General features: G+C 39.5%; 1 long non-coding RNA gene across 1 annotated transcript; it reads right to left on the reverse strand.

The window, feature by feature from the left end:
• Positions 1 to 8,616: 8,616 nt before the first annotated feature.
• Positions 8,617 to 9,512, reverse strand: LOC103318136. The gene is made up of 3 exons (XR_004226808.2): positions 9,371 to 9,512; positions 9,116 to 9,248; positions 8,617 to 9,029 (listed from the first exon to the last, which is right to left on the reverse strand). It is a non-coding gene; the product is annotated as an uncharacterized LOC103318136 (long non-coding RNA).
• Between the last annotated feature and the right edge of the window lie 8,233 nt (positions 9,513 to 17,745).

Below are 17,745 nucleotides of genomic sequence, written 5' to 3' on the forward strand. Positions count from 1 at the left end.
TCTTGTTTTTCCCGCAGCTGCCGCTGCTGCTGGACGAAGCTCATCTCGCGGCAGCGGGTTTACGGCGGAATCCGCGCACGGCGTCGAGAGCCCGATAAAAGACGTGATAAAAGATGCGGACGCGCTCTGGCTGCGTGAAGAAAGGGACGCGTCGAGCGCGAGAGACACAAGAGAGAGAGAGAGAGAGAGAGAGAGAAAGGACGGACTCGAGTATTTAAGTCGCGCAGCTGAGCTGCAACTCTTGTTTCAAATGTTGTACGTGGTCGTAGCGAATGATTTCTTTTTTCGTAAATAAACAATTCTTAGAAATCGGTGGCATATTCCCAACGTTTTCCAACAAACGATAGTTTATAGCTTCATTATTGAGTTGCGCTTTTTGAATCGACTTGACGAACGTTGCATTGCCGAGCTTGTTAAATTTGAAATATCCTAATGAGAAGTGTATACTCGGAAAATTTGACCTACTTGCAAGAAAGCGAATCTCTCAAAACAACAATACGCGTTCAAGTAGATACAAGCCGAGCACGATCTGACTTACTATAAAAAACAAAGAAATTGCCGAAAATACAAAATCACTATCGAAGCTCACAAGCATGAACTATAATGCAATAACTAACAAAGCCATCGCGCTATTACTCTGGCCAACAGCACTATATAGCACTCGCCTCATTACATCCGAGCTTGGCCGAAACAGACACAGAGAGAAAGAGAGAATATTCCCAATTCCCGGCGCTGCAGGGATACACGGCTAGGCGAGATGAGAAAAAAAAATGAGAAGAAACGTAAAGTACGAGACAGAACGAGAGCGGCGAAAAAAGCACGGCATTCAGTACGAAAGACATAGGGCGAGAGCCGAAGAGAGAGACATTGACCGACACGCGGTTTGCCCGGGAAATATAAGCGAATCCTCGTGCGATACTTCCGCCCCCCTCTCTCTCACACACACACACACACAGCGCAGAGAAAGGGAGACTACACAGAGGCAATAAAGCGCAGCGGCGGCGGGGAATCGACTCCGCCGAAGTCGATAAGCGATTGCTAGGGAGAGAGGGGGGAGGTCTATATATACGGGTACACACTCGAGTGCGTGATGTCTTAGCCTAATTTGAGGCTTATTGCCTCTCGTTTTTACAAGCACCCGGCTACTCGACCCTGTCTCTCCCTCTCTATCTTTCTGGCTCCACTTTGCTCGGCTTTCTACTCTAATACTCGTCTCGTCTCGTATGTATTTTTATTTATAGATTATTGGGGCCGTTGTCGTGCTTATATCGAGATTGGCTGCTTCCCCGCCGCGTCTCTCTTTGTTTAGCCTGGCATTCGGTATTTTGAAGAATCGAGTCGTTTCTCGACTTGCTGATGATATTGGCATGACGGAGATATTGTTGGTCGAAAACGATTCATCTTTTTAAATTATTGGAAATTGGTGGGTATTAAGTAAACGCACATAAGCATTATAAACCTAGAAATTTAGACTATCCAGCTACACAGAGAAAATATCACCTTTGATGACAGGACTGCATCATCAGTTATACATTATTGAGCGAATCTCATTATTATAATATCACGCCTATACAGAAGCCACACGAAGCGGTAATCATCGTAGCGTGAAACAACGTCAGAGTCCACCCATCGATATGTGTATACATTAAACTCGGTAGCAAGCTTCATATGGTATATCGGGGATTTATTGCCCAGCGCTAGCTGACGAAAGCTGTCAAGGCGAAAACTTGTCCGCATCGCGCAATGCTCCTTTTAGCGCACTCTCCGCGCGCGAGCTTGAATTTCGCGTACGTCGCCCGTCAATCAGTATACATTGCTCATGCGCGCGCATATATGTATATAGATACAGCTATGGAGGAGCGAAACGTTTCGTCGACGCGTCGTCAGGCTGATGTATAGTCGAGCAGCGATTGACAAGTGCGTTATTATACGCATTGCAGCTGAGTGAACGTCGAGGTGAAAAAGCAAGCGAGCTGCGAGCTCTTTATTAACAAGTATTGATCGAACTTAGTAACAAGTAAGCGACTCTTTAAGAATACTGTACTTCAAATGAAATCGATCGACATCATTAAACCGTATTCTAATGTCACCAACGCTTTTCCGCATTTTCAAAACAATGCCCTCATTCATCCTCGGTATCAAAAGAACGCCGCTAAAAGAGCGACGCAACCGCGAAACGCGTCGAATTACTGAGAGGCTGCAGCTGTGCGTTTGAGAGGGTTTCAAGCACGGAACTCGTCCCCGGCGACGTAATGGAATTGCCAAGGCACCGCGACGCTCTTGTCTTGCCGCACGCGTTTCTCCTGACGAGCACTTGCGTTGTTAACGAGTAAAACGTTGTGCTGCGCAGTGTTTGCTCGGCGGATGCGCTGAGAAAACGACTGAATGAATGTATGTTCTCTGGCTAAACGATAACCTTTGTCACAGGTGGTAATATACTATTGGCGAGGATTTGCTGCTATAGCAATGCCCATTTTTTAATTTTGTGACACCAATACGATTTATACTAAAAAACTTGTGTGGGGTGTCGAGCTTGTGGTCAGATTATAAATATAAATAATAATTTTAACGTGTATTTATTATGTGTTCAGGTGTCGCCTACTTCTATATTATTCTATAATATTCTGTACAAGTTCCACATGTAAATGTCAATCTTGGTAACAATGATAGTCTATTCATCACTAAATCAGGCCAACAACAAGGACTTTGCACAGAAAAAATAGCTAATATTTTTGTTTATGCCGTATAATTCTTAAAGTTACTACGACTTTCTGTCACTCGCTTCTAATAGAACTCGAATCTAGTCTTATATCCATACCGCAGTCTTAAAATCTGTTCAATCGATAAAAGCAAATTTATTGCATTTATTGCCATTAGCTCTTACTTTGAATTCAGAATATATAAGAGTATGACCGAATTTTTTTATCATATTTCCTTCGGCGTTACTGCGGCTATCATTTTAATAAAAGTGAATTACCCTTTTTGCAGGCTCAAAGACAAAGGCACTTTTTTGCGAGAACCCCAGAATACTTAATATCACAGGCTACGTGTCGCTTGAATCTTTTCTCTAAAAAAAGAGACATTTTTCATTAAATTTACTACTGTACTATGAGCTGTCTCTGAATATGCGAAAATTGAGTTCTCTATTGCTACTTCTAGGCCCATATGACGACGAGAAAAATTGATATAATCCCGTCGTTATATGTTCTAAAGAAGAAACGACTATTTTAAATTTTCTACTAAGTTTTGCTACATTTTCAATTCGTGCATTAAATGCACAATTCCAATATCCTCGATTTCGTGATTCGTGTTTAAGTTTTGTCTTACTCAGAAACCCGAAGATTAGTTTTCTGCAGTGGTTTCCGGAGAAGTTAATAAGTAAGCACATAACCTTTTATATTTGGTCACGCCGCCTTGAGCACAAAATCGTGGGTTATTTCAGGATTGGTCGTCGTCTCGAGCGCGAAAATGACAATTTCAGGGTTGATTCACGTTTCGCGCAGTATTTCTCGGTTTTCTCTCGGCGATTAATAAAGCGCAGGTGGCTAGAAAGATTCAAGTTTCACCTTCGGCGTTTGACTAAAAAAAATTCCAGCCACATAAATCCACATGAAAGGCTCGTTGGGAGCCTACATGCATATGCATGTATAAAGAGCAAAATTTCGAGCTGGTTCTAAGAGTAATGCGCAGAAAAGGTACAGGATAATCCAATGGCTTTTTTTGAAGGTCGAACTGAATAATGTCTTTCGTGTCAGTTATAATTCTGATTATATTTGACGGGATTAAAAATATTTCTTTATCGAAACTCGAACTGAACCAAATCGAAAAACTGTTAATCAGAGAAATATTAACACTGCGGTGGTTATCGGGTATGCGTTTGCGTTACACTTAATTGAACAGCGCTGAGTTTAAAACTCATCGTCGCTTCACAAAACGCTTCAGCCGGTATAGATTTTATCGAATAGACTCACTTCAGTATGTGCGATCGATAGAATAACATATATAATACAACGAACCCTAAGTAAAAAAGGGTTTGGCATACAGGTATAACAGAATCAAAATACCTATCGAGTACCAGATCGTACCATACTGGGATGGAAAAAAATAACAAATCAAGACAAAAATTATGCTGATAACGGAAATTTCAAAGCAAACTATGCCAAGCCGTCCAAAAAGCACACATATCCTTCAGCTGGTTGGGCGAGCTTGGTGCTTTTTATTCCCGCAAAAGCAGCAGCGGAGAAAGTCGGGATTAAGAGGCCAGTTAATTTGAGAGAAGCAGCCAACCCGCGACACGCCGACGTTTCCTGCAATAAAAGCCCATCAGCGAGCCGTCCACGAAAATAAAAATAGAGAAGAAAAAAATCTCAACGTGAAATTCCTCACAGCGCACCCGTGAAAAATCTCCTGGAAATCAGCTCGCGCTCTGCAGCCGCGGCCTGTGTGTAGTAGAGAACGAAACATCAAACGAAATCACGCTCGGCCGGGCATCAAGTTATGCTCTCTCTCTCTCTCTCTCTCTCTCTCTCTCTCTCTCTCTCTCTCTCTCTCTCTCTCTCGCGTGTTCTCGACACGGTGGCAGCGGCAGGAAACTCGTTTTGCGCCATAGACACGGTCAGCGGTCGCATAATTCGACTAGCGCCGCGTGCATAAACCGGGAGACAAAAAGCCTCGGCTCTGCTGCAGAGCAGCGGAAAAAAAGGAGAGAAGAGAAAAAGAAGACGAGTGCGCAGGGAAATTTCGGACTCACAGTGTTTGCACGAGGCTATGTACGCGCGCGCGGCCCTCGTTTAATTAGCAGACAAATTAAATGCCCGCGGACATAGGAGTGTAGCGAGGCTACGCGCAATTAGGGGTATTATAAATTAATTATAACGTCCCCGTCGTGGTGCTGCCGTTGCTACTCTTCTGCCACTGGTGCCCAGCTTTGCGGGATTCAATCTCGGAATGGGCTGCAGCTTGCCAAAATGGATGCCAAACAACTTAGCCGCTCTCGCGCGCCTCTCCGCACTCCTCTGCATAGACACACACGCGAGCACACACGTGTGCCGAGCAAGCTCTAGGCTCTGCCGCGGCGCCGCAGGCATACGGAGCAGCTTTTAATGAAATCGCCGCGTGAGTTTTCCGCGGAATATGTAATTTAATAAAGCATCTCTCGCGAGTCTATTTTGCGCACGCGGGATTGTGACGAGCTTTTTGTCGCGCACGGCAGCGCAAGACACGACGGGATATTTAGTCAGTTGTCGGAAGGGAATCTCACTGTAATTTATTCGCGACGACCGACTCGTCGCATGCAGCGATTGATTTTCTGAATTATTTTCCGCCGTTAAAAATAGCGCGACAGTTTTGAATACATATATTTACGCGCGTCTGTCGCGATTGCGAGAATAAAGTACATCTCGGGTGGTGTACAAAATTGAGTAAGACGCGGCTGCAGGCTGTGAGAAAGCTCCTCTCTTGCGACGAGAGAATTTAGTCGGGTAGAAATCTGGGTCAGGAGGGCCAGGCAGATAGACGGCGATTAAGCGAAACAACCGTCTGACAGCACCTGTTGATAACTTTGTGCTGCGTCTCTCTCTCTCTCTCTCTCTCTCTCTCACTCTCATATAGATATGCAGATCAGCAAGAGGGGACGCAGGTGCGCGCGCGCGCATATCCATACATATAGGCGATGCCCGCGGCGGTGTTACCGTCGCCGCGACTGATGCTGATCGTTCATCGGCCCCTTTGTGATTCGCGATAGTATATGAAAAAGCTTTCATGACACGAAGTTGACCGTTTGCTGAGGTGGCGATTTTGAGAGGATGGTAGCTACTGATGACTTCGTGCATCATCATGATTGCGTGCTGGACGTATTATATTGCACATAGTTATTGATGGTTTTAGTCATTTGTGTAGTGTCAAAGGAAAAATATTGAGATAGTCAAAGAATTTAAAACCATAATTCAAGGGAAGTCGTGTGAAAACTTTTTATCCTAATTGCTTCGTACTCATTCAAATTCGCAATAACGGTTTGCGTTATAAGTTTGGGGATAAACTTTGGGGTGAATCGCTAGTAGCAACTTTTGTTCGGTACTGTTGCGAGTCTAAATTAAACTTAGTTTTAATATACATACATGTACAGTACAGTTCAATATACATACGTACAGCGTACGTGCATCGACGAAAGCGATCAAACTCTGTCTCTCTTAGCATTCAAAACGATAATAGCGAGATGCGCAGTGCAACGTACAGCTCTGAACGAGCGCACAAAAAAGCCGCTTCAAACACACGATAAAGCACTACACGTATATACTGCAAAGAGCCGCCTCTATACGTACGCGAAACTGCTATATAGACGAGCGAACGATGGCTTCGTAACAATGCAAAATCCATCGCATTTGCCGGTAGCAGTATAGCAGCCAGCCAGATACATGCATCCATAACCAAGGCTGCAGAGCCGAGATCGAGGGTATATATATACATATACTTATACACATCCAGGCATAGAACCACAGCAGCCATAGCTATGCTCTCCCTCTCTCATCATCAGGCTCAAGATTTAATACAGCCGTTTACGCGCTATAAATTTCGCACCGTAATGAGGCTAGCTATAATATCCACACATACACGTATATAACACGCAAGCGCCGAGTAAGAAGAGAGACTCGATGTGCAATGCAGTTGCCGGCGATGAACCGGCGAAATCCTCTCAGCGAGCGCAATACGTCACGCCTCAAAATTACGCCGAGATGCAGATCATTAGGGCTCTCTCTCTCTTGCCATACAGCTGCATCAGGTAAAGCTTCGCGAGCAATCCATTATTGACGGGGGATTAGAATCCCCTAGCTCGCTCGTGATATCGTGATACACGCCTCTGTGTACAGAGAAGTTGATAAGCGCGCAGCGATTCGAGATTGATTGCTGCTCTGCGCCCATAGCGCAGTCGATGACTTGCGCTGTAGCGCTCGGCAGGCTCCCAGCTCGCATTATGGAGATGCGCAACTCTCAATAGCGGTGATCAGCCTTGTTTGATCCTCCTTGCCTCTGTATACTTCGCCTTTATATTCAAACGCAATTATACCGACAAGCGCTCGCACGTCGGAATTGTTATACGCGTAACCAAACGCTCCTTCGAATGAGTTCGAAGCTTTCTGCAGAATTTTTTCATAATCTTCTTATGCTTCTTCTACTTGGACAAAGACGCGTCGACAAAGTAGCGGAGATTTAGAGAAAAGCGCGACGAGTCGATTCCACCTTTAATTAGGATCTTCGTTCTGGCAGAGGAGACTAAAGACCCGAGAGCGGAAGATTGCAAAAAGGAAATGAAGATTTTATCCGCTTTCACAGCGAAAGCCTCGGGGAGCAGTAGGAGCGAATTTATATAAGATTGCGAGCGGATTATGTGATCGAAAAAAGGAGTCCAGTCATTTTAGAGAAACGTTCTCATAATAATCTACGTGGAGAATCCCTGAATGATTTTGAAAGGCTTAAGATTTCAACCGATCCGCGGACAGAGGTCTAGCTTTCGACTATGATATCGACAGCTTTTTCGAGAAAAAAAACATTTTCTTTTGAAAAGGCGTTTTTTGTTTGATGTATTATCGCTAATAGGGATTTTCATTACGTTCAAGCAGATTAGTTCCGAAGTTATTTACGTTTTCGCGCAGTTACAAGACTCTTGTATAGACTTAGGCACAAGGAGCTTGGAAACAAAACAAAAGTCGTTGACACGGCTAGTCGAGTTTAATGAACAGCTTAAGAGGCATGGCGCGCATATAGACTTATACACAGCTGGTATCTAGTTACTGCAGAAGTGTAAGCCACAGCCTGGAATAATGAACTTCCGCGTCAGAAGGTAGTCAAGCCTAAGGAGATTAATCAACGGGAGGCTCACGCGGCAGAATGCAGATTCAAAGCAAATCTGCGCATTAAAGGGGCAAAGCGACACGCAGAGTCATCAGGTAAACATGGCCAGAGAAATCGGCGCAGTTATATGAATCATGGGCCGAGGTAACTATTGAGACTTTGAAATTGTTAACATATTTTGTTTGTTTTTGTAGACTAGGTGAAGGTGAAGACTATTAAAGACTATTAAAAGACAGTCTATAAAAAGCTAGTTTTGTTAACAGCTTTCCAACCCATAACTTCATTCCAAGTATAGTGTATATGATTTCCATTTTGATTCCAGAGAAGCGACAATTGTCAAGTTATGTACAACTGATGCAATGACATTTCCTGCCCTCTGAACATTTGATTAAGAGAATAAATTGATTATATATTCTAAAATTGAATTCTAGTTTCAAATTTTGTGACTATTTCAATAGCATTAATAATGAACACATGGCACCGAGTTTCATATTCAGAAATAAATTTGATCGAATCAAAGTAAATATTCAACTTACAAAATCCTAAGATGTAAATGGTTCAGGAATCATGCTGGCATATTCATATGAATCGTTAAAATCGTGATGGTAACATTCAATATGATACTGTAATAAAACATTTGGAATTAATAATGATTATAATAAAGGATTTCGTATAGCACAAGTCAATAAAAAAGAAAATTAAAATTGCAATGGCAAATGAAAAAAAATTAAGTGACAGTATTCTATTTAAACTGACGTGTGCTCTTAGTTGAATTTCTATTGACTAATTTTTTTATTTATATGCTGCATAGCATATTCTTAACCTATAGACCAAAATCATCTTTTATTCGAATATATTTTCTTTTATCTTTTTATCTGACGTAAATATACTGAAAACTCTCAAGTATTTAATGACTCAGCTGGTTGGGACAAGCTTGCATTTCTTCAAGACTGTTTGGATTTCAGTAAGCCCATAAACCAGCTCGAACGATTTCGGCAGGGTTTTTCTTCCTTTCAGGGTAATCGGTTCCACTTTAGCCGCTCATACCCGAACAGGCGCTTGTTGACGCTGGATAGAGTACAACTTGTTCATAAGCGAGGTTAGCTATCAGCTACTAGGTAGCTCGGCTCCCGATGGTAATTCGCTCTCCGAGCGCTTCGCGCTTTGTCCAGGTGCGGGCACTGCAAAACGGCAGAGAAACAGACGTCGACTCGTTCTTGCCTTGGCAATATCACGGGATGCGGTGTAAATGATAAATTATACTCACCCGATGCCCCGCTGTTGGCAGCTGCGACCTGAGATGCAGGTCTGGCATTTTAGTGCCCAATGAAGGTAGCAGCAGCGCTTTTTTCGACAAAATCGTGAGAGTGGAAGTGCGACACCGACGGACGACTATCGCTCTGCGAAACGGAATGAAGATATAACGCGTGCAATACGCGGTCTGGGAGAATGATTTGTTTGTTCTGAACTCGCGAGATGATATCTATAAGCGTATAACTGATGAGTGACGAGTATAACTTACTGCGATATCAGCGAGAGGGCCGGGAAGAAACGCGAGTTGCAACCCGAACGCGACCAACTACTCGAACGTTCTAAAACGTAACGGTCGCGTCGCCGGATATGCCGGCCCGGCCGCGACTCGCGCGACTAACCAAGATTGCGGCGCATGCGCAGTGGTAATCCTATTTCTAATTTACATTTTTTAACGAGGTAATAATTAAGTATGAGATATTCGTTTATTGCACATACGACTGAATTATTCTAATGAATTTTATGCAATTATTAAAATATTTTTTCCGTTACGTTATGATTCTTCTATGCGATGTCCAGAATGTGTATAAGTTAAGCTTTTCAACGCGAATAGCAATATAGCATTTTTTGCCAACTCTCATCGCACACTTTACACAAATCCCTTGGCACACGGGTATTGAACTAGAGAGCATATTATTACCAAACCTCGCGAATTTCCCGGCTGCACTCGCGCGCGTCGTCGATCCGCGTTATTACCATTGGCGAACGCGTCCGCCCATAATTATATAAGCCTCGCGCATCGAGGCCATGCATCTGCACCATAGTGTCCGCAACTACGATCTCGCCCTCCCCCCCCCCCCCGCCCCTTTCTCGCCGCATCTCTCGCTAGCTCTCGGCGTCATCGCGCGCACAATGACTCACGTCGAACGTGAATTTCGCAGCTCTCCCCCGCCGCCGGTATAAATCCGCTTACAAGTGCGCTTCATAGTAATTAGCCAAGCGATAACAAGTGCGCAGAGAGAGAGAGAGAGAGCTTGGAGCGCCGAAACGCTTACAAATTGAAACGCCTGCAGCAGGAGCACGAACGAACGTTCAATCCGGCGGAAGTGCAGATGCGCGCGCGTGCGCTCGCCGATGGAATTCATCCATTCATTATTACAGATGCCCGGGCCACGGTCCACTTCGCCCCGCTCCCTCTCTGTATATCTATGTACCTATAACGTATATAAGGCTGCCGCGCAGCTAGCAGCTGTGCTATGAGAATTAGGACTCCCCCCCCCCCCTACCCGGTATAACCGGCATACTGTTACAACCGGAGAGGAGACAGAGTCGAAAGCGAGATGAAAGTAGACGACGGGACTCGAACTCGCGGACCCGAGAGCCAGAGGCCTGTGCTCTAACCACTGAGCTAACGTCTACGATGCATCCGAAGTGCTGCATCGCAGTACGACTCAGCTGCTCGACTCTTACCGTTGACTTGTCTCGCTCCTCGCGTTGACAATACCTAGATATAATGCGCGAACCAAGCCGTTCGTTTTCGACTCGAAAATATCTCTTGCTTTAATTCCGATGTAACGGTACACGCGCGAGGCCGATTAGTGGCTGTCGATCGGCTGCGCGAAATTTCTGGCTCGTTTTATTCCACGAGTAATATAGTTTGCGCCGCGCGCTTTGATGTTTCGTCGACGCGGGTATTTACGAGTACTGGTGAGGATTTCTACTGGTGCGGCGTGCAACTGCCCTTTGTGCCCACGAACGTTTGTTATTTCGCCTATTTCGTGCAGCGACTTTCCTAAATATAGGTACATCACGCACAAAACTCGCGCGAGCTGGTCAAGTAGTAGCGTTCCGCGTAAGGTCAGACGACGCTTCAGCTCGCTTATCCTCCTATGTTTCGATCGCTCCGTCTTGAAGGAGTTCTATTTGTCGTCTGGATTGTCATATCGTATATCGTATTTTAAATTTTATAAGAATGATAAGTAAAACAATAATACTTGTAATAAACTGAGATATTAGGATGATTTTTTCACTCAGTAACAACAGTAACGTGTAATTTTAAATGCGGGGAAGTCTTACCGAGTAATGACAATAACTGATTATTATGATCCCGATGTGAATGTCCGTGAAAAATACCGGTCTATTTTTCCAGATAAACCTCACCTACTTAAGTGGAAAACTTTTAACAATAAACAATGTAGAGATGGATTTGATAATAAAGAAGAAACAACAGCAGCATTTCTACTCTTCCTATAATGTTCTGCTACCTGGTATGTGTATAAGTTGTATTCTCATTTACATTGAAAAAAAAACGAATTGCCTAAACGAATGTGCACTTCCTTTGAGGACATCTCCTAGGCGTTGTACTCCAAAATGTGTTTTTTGCGTGGATCTTTGCTTTGTGTCAGTTGAAAAGCTAATAAAATGAATTATAATATACATAATTGGAAATTATTCATATTGCGTCAGTTGATAACGAATGAGAAGCTAGTACACTCTACAATTTTTATTTTGCCTCTATTTAACCCAATGCATCGATTGTACATAGCAAATCATGCAGATGGTACATACATCGAGTGTGCTAAAGGCCCTCCCAGGGGTGAAATAGAGAACTTGCATGAAAAATTCTCATTTTTTAAATTGGTATTCTGGAACTGTATGCACGTATAAGGTTTCTCAGATTTTTGAGCACGGATCTAATAAGAAAATGTCATAACAATTAATTTTGAACATTTTGACTTTAATATTAGTTCTTGCAAAATTTTCACCTTCAAAATACCGTAACGAGACTGCTTTTCCTTAAAGTTTTTTGACGCGAGGGGAATCGTCCTCTGCATCCTATAAATACTTAGCTAATGTGTGCGCGAACTACGGAGAGATGCCAACACTCTGTTGTTCTCTGTTACACATCAGAAGTATGTATGTGTGTATATGCTTTGGTATATATAGCTAGCTGCAGACCTGTTGCTTTTGCGCCCGCTGAGTGTTTGATGGCGCTTTGATAAGGAGGCTGTTAAAATTTTATATGAATTCCAGCTGAGCGTACACGTTTGTTATTGATACCCTAACTCAAAAAAAAAAAAATACGCCTTCAGAGTAGGAAATTTTATTTGTCAATAAATAAAATAGAAATCCGCATTCTTAACGGTTGCAAATTTTTATTTCAAATATAATGAATCAAAAAAAAAAAAATTCCCATCAGTGACAATGTTAAGACCTTTGATATAAAACTAATCTAAAAAATTTATAATTTTAATAATTTACTTTATTATACGGTGCTTCGTCTGTTAGTACAAAAAGGTAATTCAAATTTTTTGAATTAGGCAACTGTACAATGCTGCAACATTCCGGAAATCACTAAGAAAATAAAAACGTAAATGAACGTTGGATCAAAAAATATTAATATCGTATAATTACATTCGGCGCATTACTCCAGGTTCTATATGAAATCTACAGTTACCAAAGAGCCGACATGGCCACAGGTTTTTTCTTTGATTTGTTATTTCGTCGTTGCGTAAAGGCGGATTGGAAAAATCATTGAAACGCTGACTCGTGCATCGATGTTATTATTTTCATCATAATTATTAATAATCAATAATCAATAATAATAATAATAATAATAATAATAATAATAATCATAATAATAATAATCATAACAATAATAGTCCACCATGAGTTTATTTTGCATACGTCGTTGATAAATCGGGCCACGTTTCTGTTTGCATTTCAATCGCTGCCTTATCTTCGATCTTCATCTTGATGTTCGATGTTATGCGATGCAAAAAGAACAATCCTCAGACGGACGGCATCGCGAAAAACTTGCTTCGCTCTCATATCTTTTTATACACAAAACTATCCTTATTTTTACAACTTTTCGATTGGCTTTTCTGCGCGAAGCCGCCCGTTCTCTTTTTTTCTTTTTTCGCGAATTTTTACGGCCCTTTTTTGTGTCTAGTATATTTACCGTATAGTTTTCAAGAAGTTATAAGACAAAACGAAAGAAAAGGTATAGTCGGTGCTTACTTACACTCACGCTGTCGTCGTTCTCGCCCTCTGTGCGCTTACAAACGAAAAAAATTTACAATCACATCGATAGTTTGCTCTTTACTATAGACTTCGATTTGATAAATCTGACACACACACAAGTGCACATTCGCTTGTGCAATTCGTTTTTTCAGAGGAATAAGTGAATGGAAACACAATATAGACACATACCAGGCAACGGAACATTCACTGAGAAAAATTTGATAGTAGAAATTACTATTTGGGATAGTAATTTTTACTGCTTTTCATAATAAATTGGTAACAGACTTTTAAGATATTAAATTTTACTATCCAAAGATAGTAATTTTTGATGAAATCGATTTTTAAAAATTTAATTTCAATTTCGCTTAGTTCTATATTTTACACCTCTTAGGTACTTTGCGCTGTTATTACTTTATTATTTATAATTTTTATTGATTATTATTATGCTGTTTGGAAGAAAGAGATTAAATTTTTTGCGGCGATGGTAATCGTACCTGGAGCTCCGGCATGAGAGTCGAGTGCGCTGACCATTTACCTAAACAGATCTGTTACGTACAAAATTTCAGATCTAGCTGATGCATTAATTGACGTACGAACTAAAGTTAATAAAAATTAACGACGAGTAATAAATAATAAAGTTAAATCAATCGACACAGAAACTCATTATAACAAAATAAACGTAAAATGTCAATTAAAATACTGATTACCGCAGAAAAAAAAATTAAATTTAAACCTTACCGACTGAGAATATTATAATTTGTCCCACATTTTATAGTGCATTTTACCATCTTAGGTAGTAAAAATTAAGTTTTTTGAAAGCCGTAACAATTTTTACTATCTGAGATGGTAAAAATTAATATCTCTTATAGTGAATTTTACTATAAAAGATAGTAAAAATTACTAGCTTCCAAGTCTGTTACCAAATTATTATCCGAGATAGTAATTTTTCTCAGTGTCGAAGAGTATAGGAAGAATAGAAACGCTGGTGTCGTTTCTACTTTGTTGTCAAACCTATCTCTACATTGTTTGAGACTTACACAAATTTCACAATTGTTAACTCAAATAAATATGTTGCATGCTAGTTTATTGTTGTTTTCCAAGCGAATTTCGAATTTCATAAAGAAGCGACAATTCATTTCTGTACACTTAAAAAATGAAGAATGTCTCATCTTAGCACCTGCGAAAGCTTCGAAGTTACAAAAAGCCGATCGACGCTGCATCATATACACAATGTACGCGTACGTATGTGGTCAATAATTGTGCGGCTGCTTTCGAACAAACACCACGATCTAATAATCGTATTGCACTCTCTCCATCCATATAAATCAATTGATCATTCTCTCTCATTTTACAATCACTTTTTGTTTTACTATCTTATCTAAAACATACATCTTCAGCATGTAGTATTACATAATAGCGAGACTCCACTCCTATCCTCCTAATAACGGACACCGATCAAATATTCATAAAAAGGAAAAGAGGAGTCGCTCTCCGTTGACCTTTTTTTTAAACTTCTACCTTCTGGCTTCTTTGTTATCAGTCTTCGCGTCTTTTCGGTCACCGGCATACGTACGCACGCTTACAAGGACTTGAAAAAAAAATGTAATATGTATTTAATCCAAAGTATATTATAAAAAAGCCTCTTAACTTTGTTTGCAGATTTTAGTTTTTTTTTCTTTTGCAACGGGGACGGCTGACAAGAGTGACGATGATTTTTTGGCAGATTTTTTGCAATATATATATTGAAATGTTTCTCAAAGTCAGTACACTTTACAAATGGAAAACATCGGCCTTACACTTGTAGTTTATGAGGCATCGCGTAAAATTTTGGTTTTAATCAGCCTGAACGCAAAATTCATTTTTTTTAATACAATCTTGCGCACACCGGCGCGTAAAATGAGAATTTTGTACAAAGAGTAATTTTAGGTAGAATTTTAGCACAACTTTTGTTATTGATCCATATGCGGAAATTGATTTTACACCCACAAAGCAGGCGTTAAATTGAATATTATATACATCCACTAGATCAGAAAATAATGTTTGTAACTCGGATGTACGTCGAGCGTCACACGGGCGCATAACTCCATTTAGCATCCATGTGACTAAAGCTATGTACGGTTATCATCATTTTGGCATTTTGAGAACCACGAATATAAAGTAAAAATGTAATGAAAATTTTCTTGTTTTTCAATTCAAGTATAGGGAACTTTAGAAGACTATAAATATCGAAATGGTTGGATTTGAAAATTTCACATACTTGTAATGACACTCAAATTACTCAAGTTCGAAATGACCATACGCTCATACTTAAAATTTACTCTTTTTAGCCAAGGAAAACGCAATTAACAAAACTTCCAATCGTCTCTCACAAATTTATATAACTCAGCGCGTTTTACTGGTGGATACAAAATATACATAATAATCTCCATTACAAGTCAAAATGCGTATCAAAGACAGCTTACCTCTATAGATATTGTTTATATCAATACAAATGAACGGCGGTACTTTAATCTTTTGTGTCGTTAAAAATGTCAAGTTTCCACTACGCTCGGATCTGTTACGCTTTGTTCACCATTTTGTGTTGTAACATTTAAGTTTTATGTAAAAACCTTTTCCTAAAATCGCTATCGATTCATATTTCACTTTAACAATAAAAAAGGAACAAATTCATGTATTTATATGTCGGTAAGCTTTAAACTTTTTTCGCAACGTCGAACCGAAAGCACCGCATTTTCTTCGGGCACCCAAAAGGGAATGTGGTGCTTTTGGCCAGTCTTTGCGAAAAATAGTATACCGCACTCGAGAGGAAAAATGACAAGCCCATAGAACGAGTTTGCCACGGTTTATTTACATGTACTGCGGACTCGTCAATTCTTTCCCTCTTTTGCTGCGTAATATACTATCATAGAGCCATAGTTATTACGCCAAATAATTAGTTTCATTATTTTTATGTTTATTTTACTTTAAGACTGCGACAATTGTCTACATTTTTAACTGATTGCAAGAAATTAATGTATGCATGGGCTTCCTCTTTTTTCTTCTGTACAATATTTACGAAATTTAGAATCACTGCGTATAGCAAAAAATAAGCTTGCACCAACCCTTGTCTTGTCTAACGCGAAATTTAGTTTTACTTTATTTTGTATCGTTATATATTTTTATTTCTCTAAAATGTTTCCGCTAAAAATTTACAATGCTCCGGCAAACTCTTCGTACAAAAAATAATGCTCGTGTTATGTCAAGTGATAATTTTTTTCTAACAGTTCATGAGATTCGATATGCTTTGCCCTTTACATAATTCCTTCTTTACTTCTGAATCGAATTTTACTTTTAAGGAATTTACAACGTACATGAATAAGGACAATCCGACTACTACTGATTTTTACTAACACTTTTCAGTTTTTGAATAGCTAATCAGAACAATTCTGCTTAATATTTTAGCATGGAACGAAATTGAAATAAGAATAATTAAATAGAATGAAGTGCATGTATTTTACTTACAAATACAACAAACTATAATTAGTTCAAAATTCATATTTTCAATAGTACAGCATTTTATCAAGAAACAATTTCAAGTTATTATATCAATTTTCTAAGTCTAAAATTTTGCATCAACGGAAATTATTTAAGACGCAAAAAATATAAGAAATCTTATTTATCATAAACCGACATTTTCTTTAATGCTTCTTTTTTTTTTATAAGATAAATGATGCATAATGGCTCTATTCACGTGTACTCTAATTCTTATAGTATTGACTACACTATATATTGACATCAGAATTTTTTTGTAAACTTTAGGACTAATTATTCACAATAATATGCCAATTGATAATATAGAAAATCCATCGATGTATAAAAGCTAAACAATAATCTAATACGATGCGAAATTAAGGAAGAAATAATGTAACATAATTGATTTTATCTACAACTTTTATATAATTGGCATTCTGAGAAAATATTATAGTTAAGCTTTAATTATATTGCACTAAGCTGTACACTCGGAGTTAAAAGAATTTTTCAAAAAAAGTTCATCAGAGATTAAGGATATGGTTTGAGGCAGTGAGCATTAAAAAACAAATAATTGAAAAGTTTAAGTAAGAACTGAACTTTGTATTTGTATAACGGCACTAGAGCATACAATGTGATCAATTTTTCTGCTACTTCATAACTTTAAAAAAATCTATTAACTGAAAATTCAATATACATCTGTAGTCTCTGTAAAACTGTATTATTTTTTGAAAGAAAAACGATTAACACATCCTGTTTTAAAATTGTGCAAAATTGTATTTTACAGTATACTTATGTACTTATGCTACTACACCAATTATACTATTGATTGCAAAATATATGTTATATTTATCATCAATCAATGTCATAAGTTGTTACCTAATGATTACAACTGAGTGTAATTTAAAGCTTGGTATTCTTAAAATAATGGTTGAACAACCTGTACAGCTTTTTTTAAATTCACAATCCGGATTTTGTAATGAATTTTAATAAAAATTTTACTTAAGATGGACATTAAATTCTGTAATTCTGCAAAACTCAAAAAAGGCACCTGGAATTTAACTTATGTGTGTATTTGATTAAATACAGCTAGATCCATTTATATCAAAAGTTATA

The sequence above is a fragment of the Nasonia vitripennis genome, chromosome 2, assembly GCF_009193385.2.
Source record: "Nasonia vitripennis strain AsymCx chromosome 2, Nvit_psr_1.1, whole genome shotgun sequence".
Classification (NCBI taxonomy): domain Eukaryota; kingdom Metazoa; phylum Arthropoda; class Insecta; order Hymenoptera; family Pteromalidae; genus Nasonia; species Nasonia vitripennis.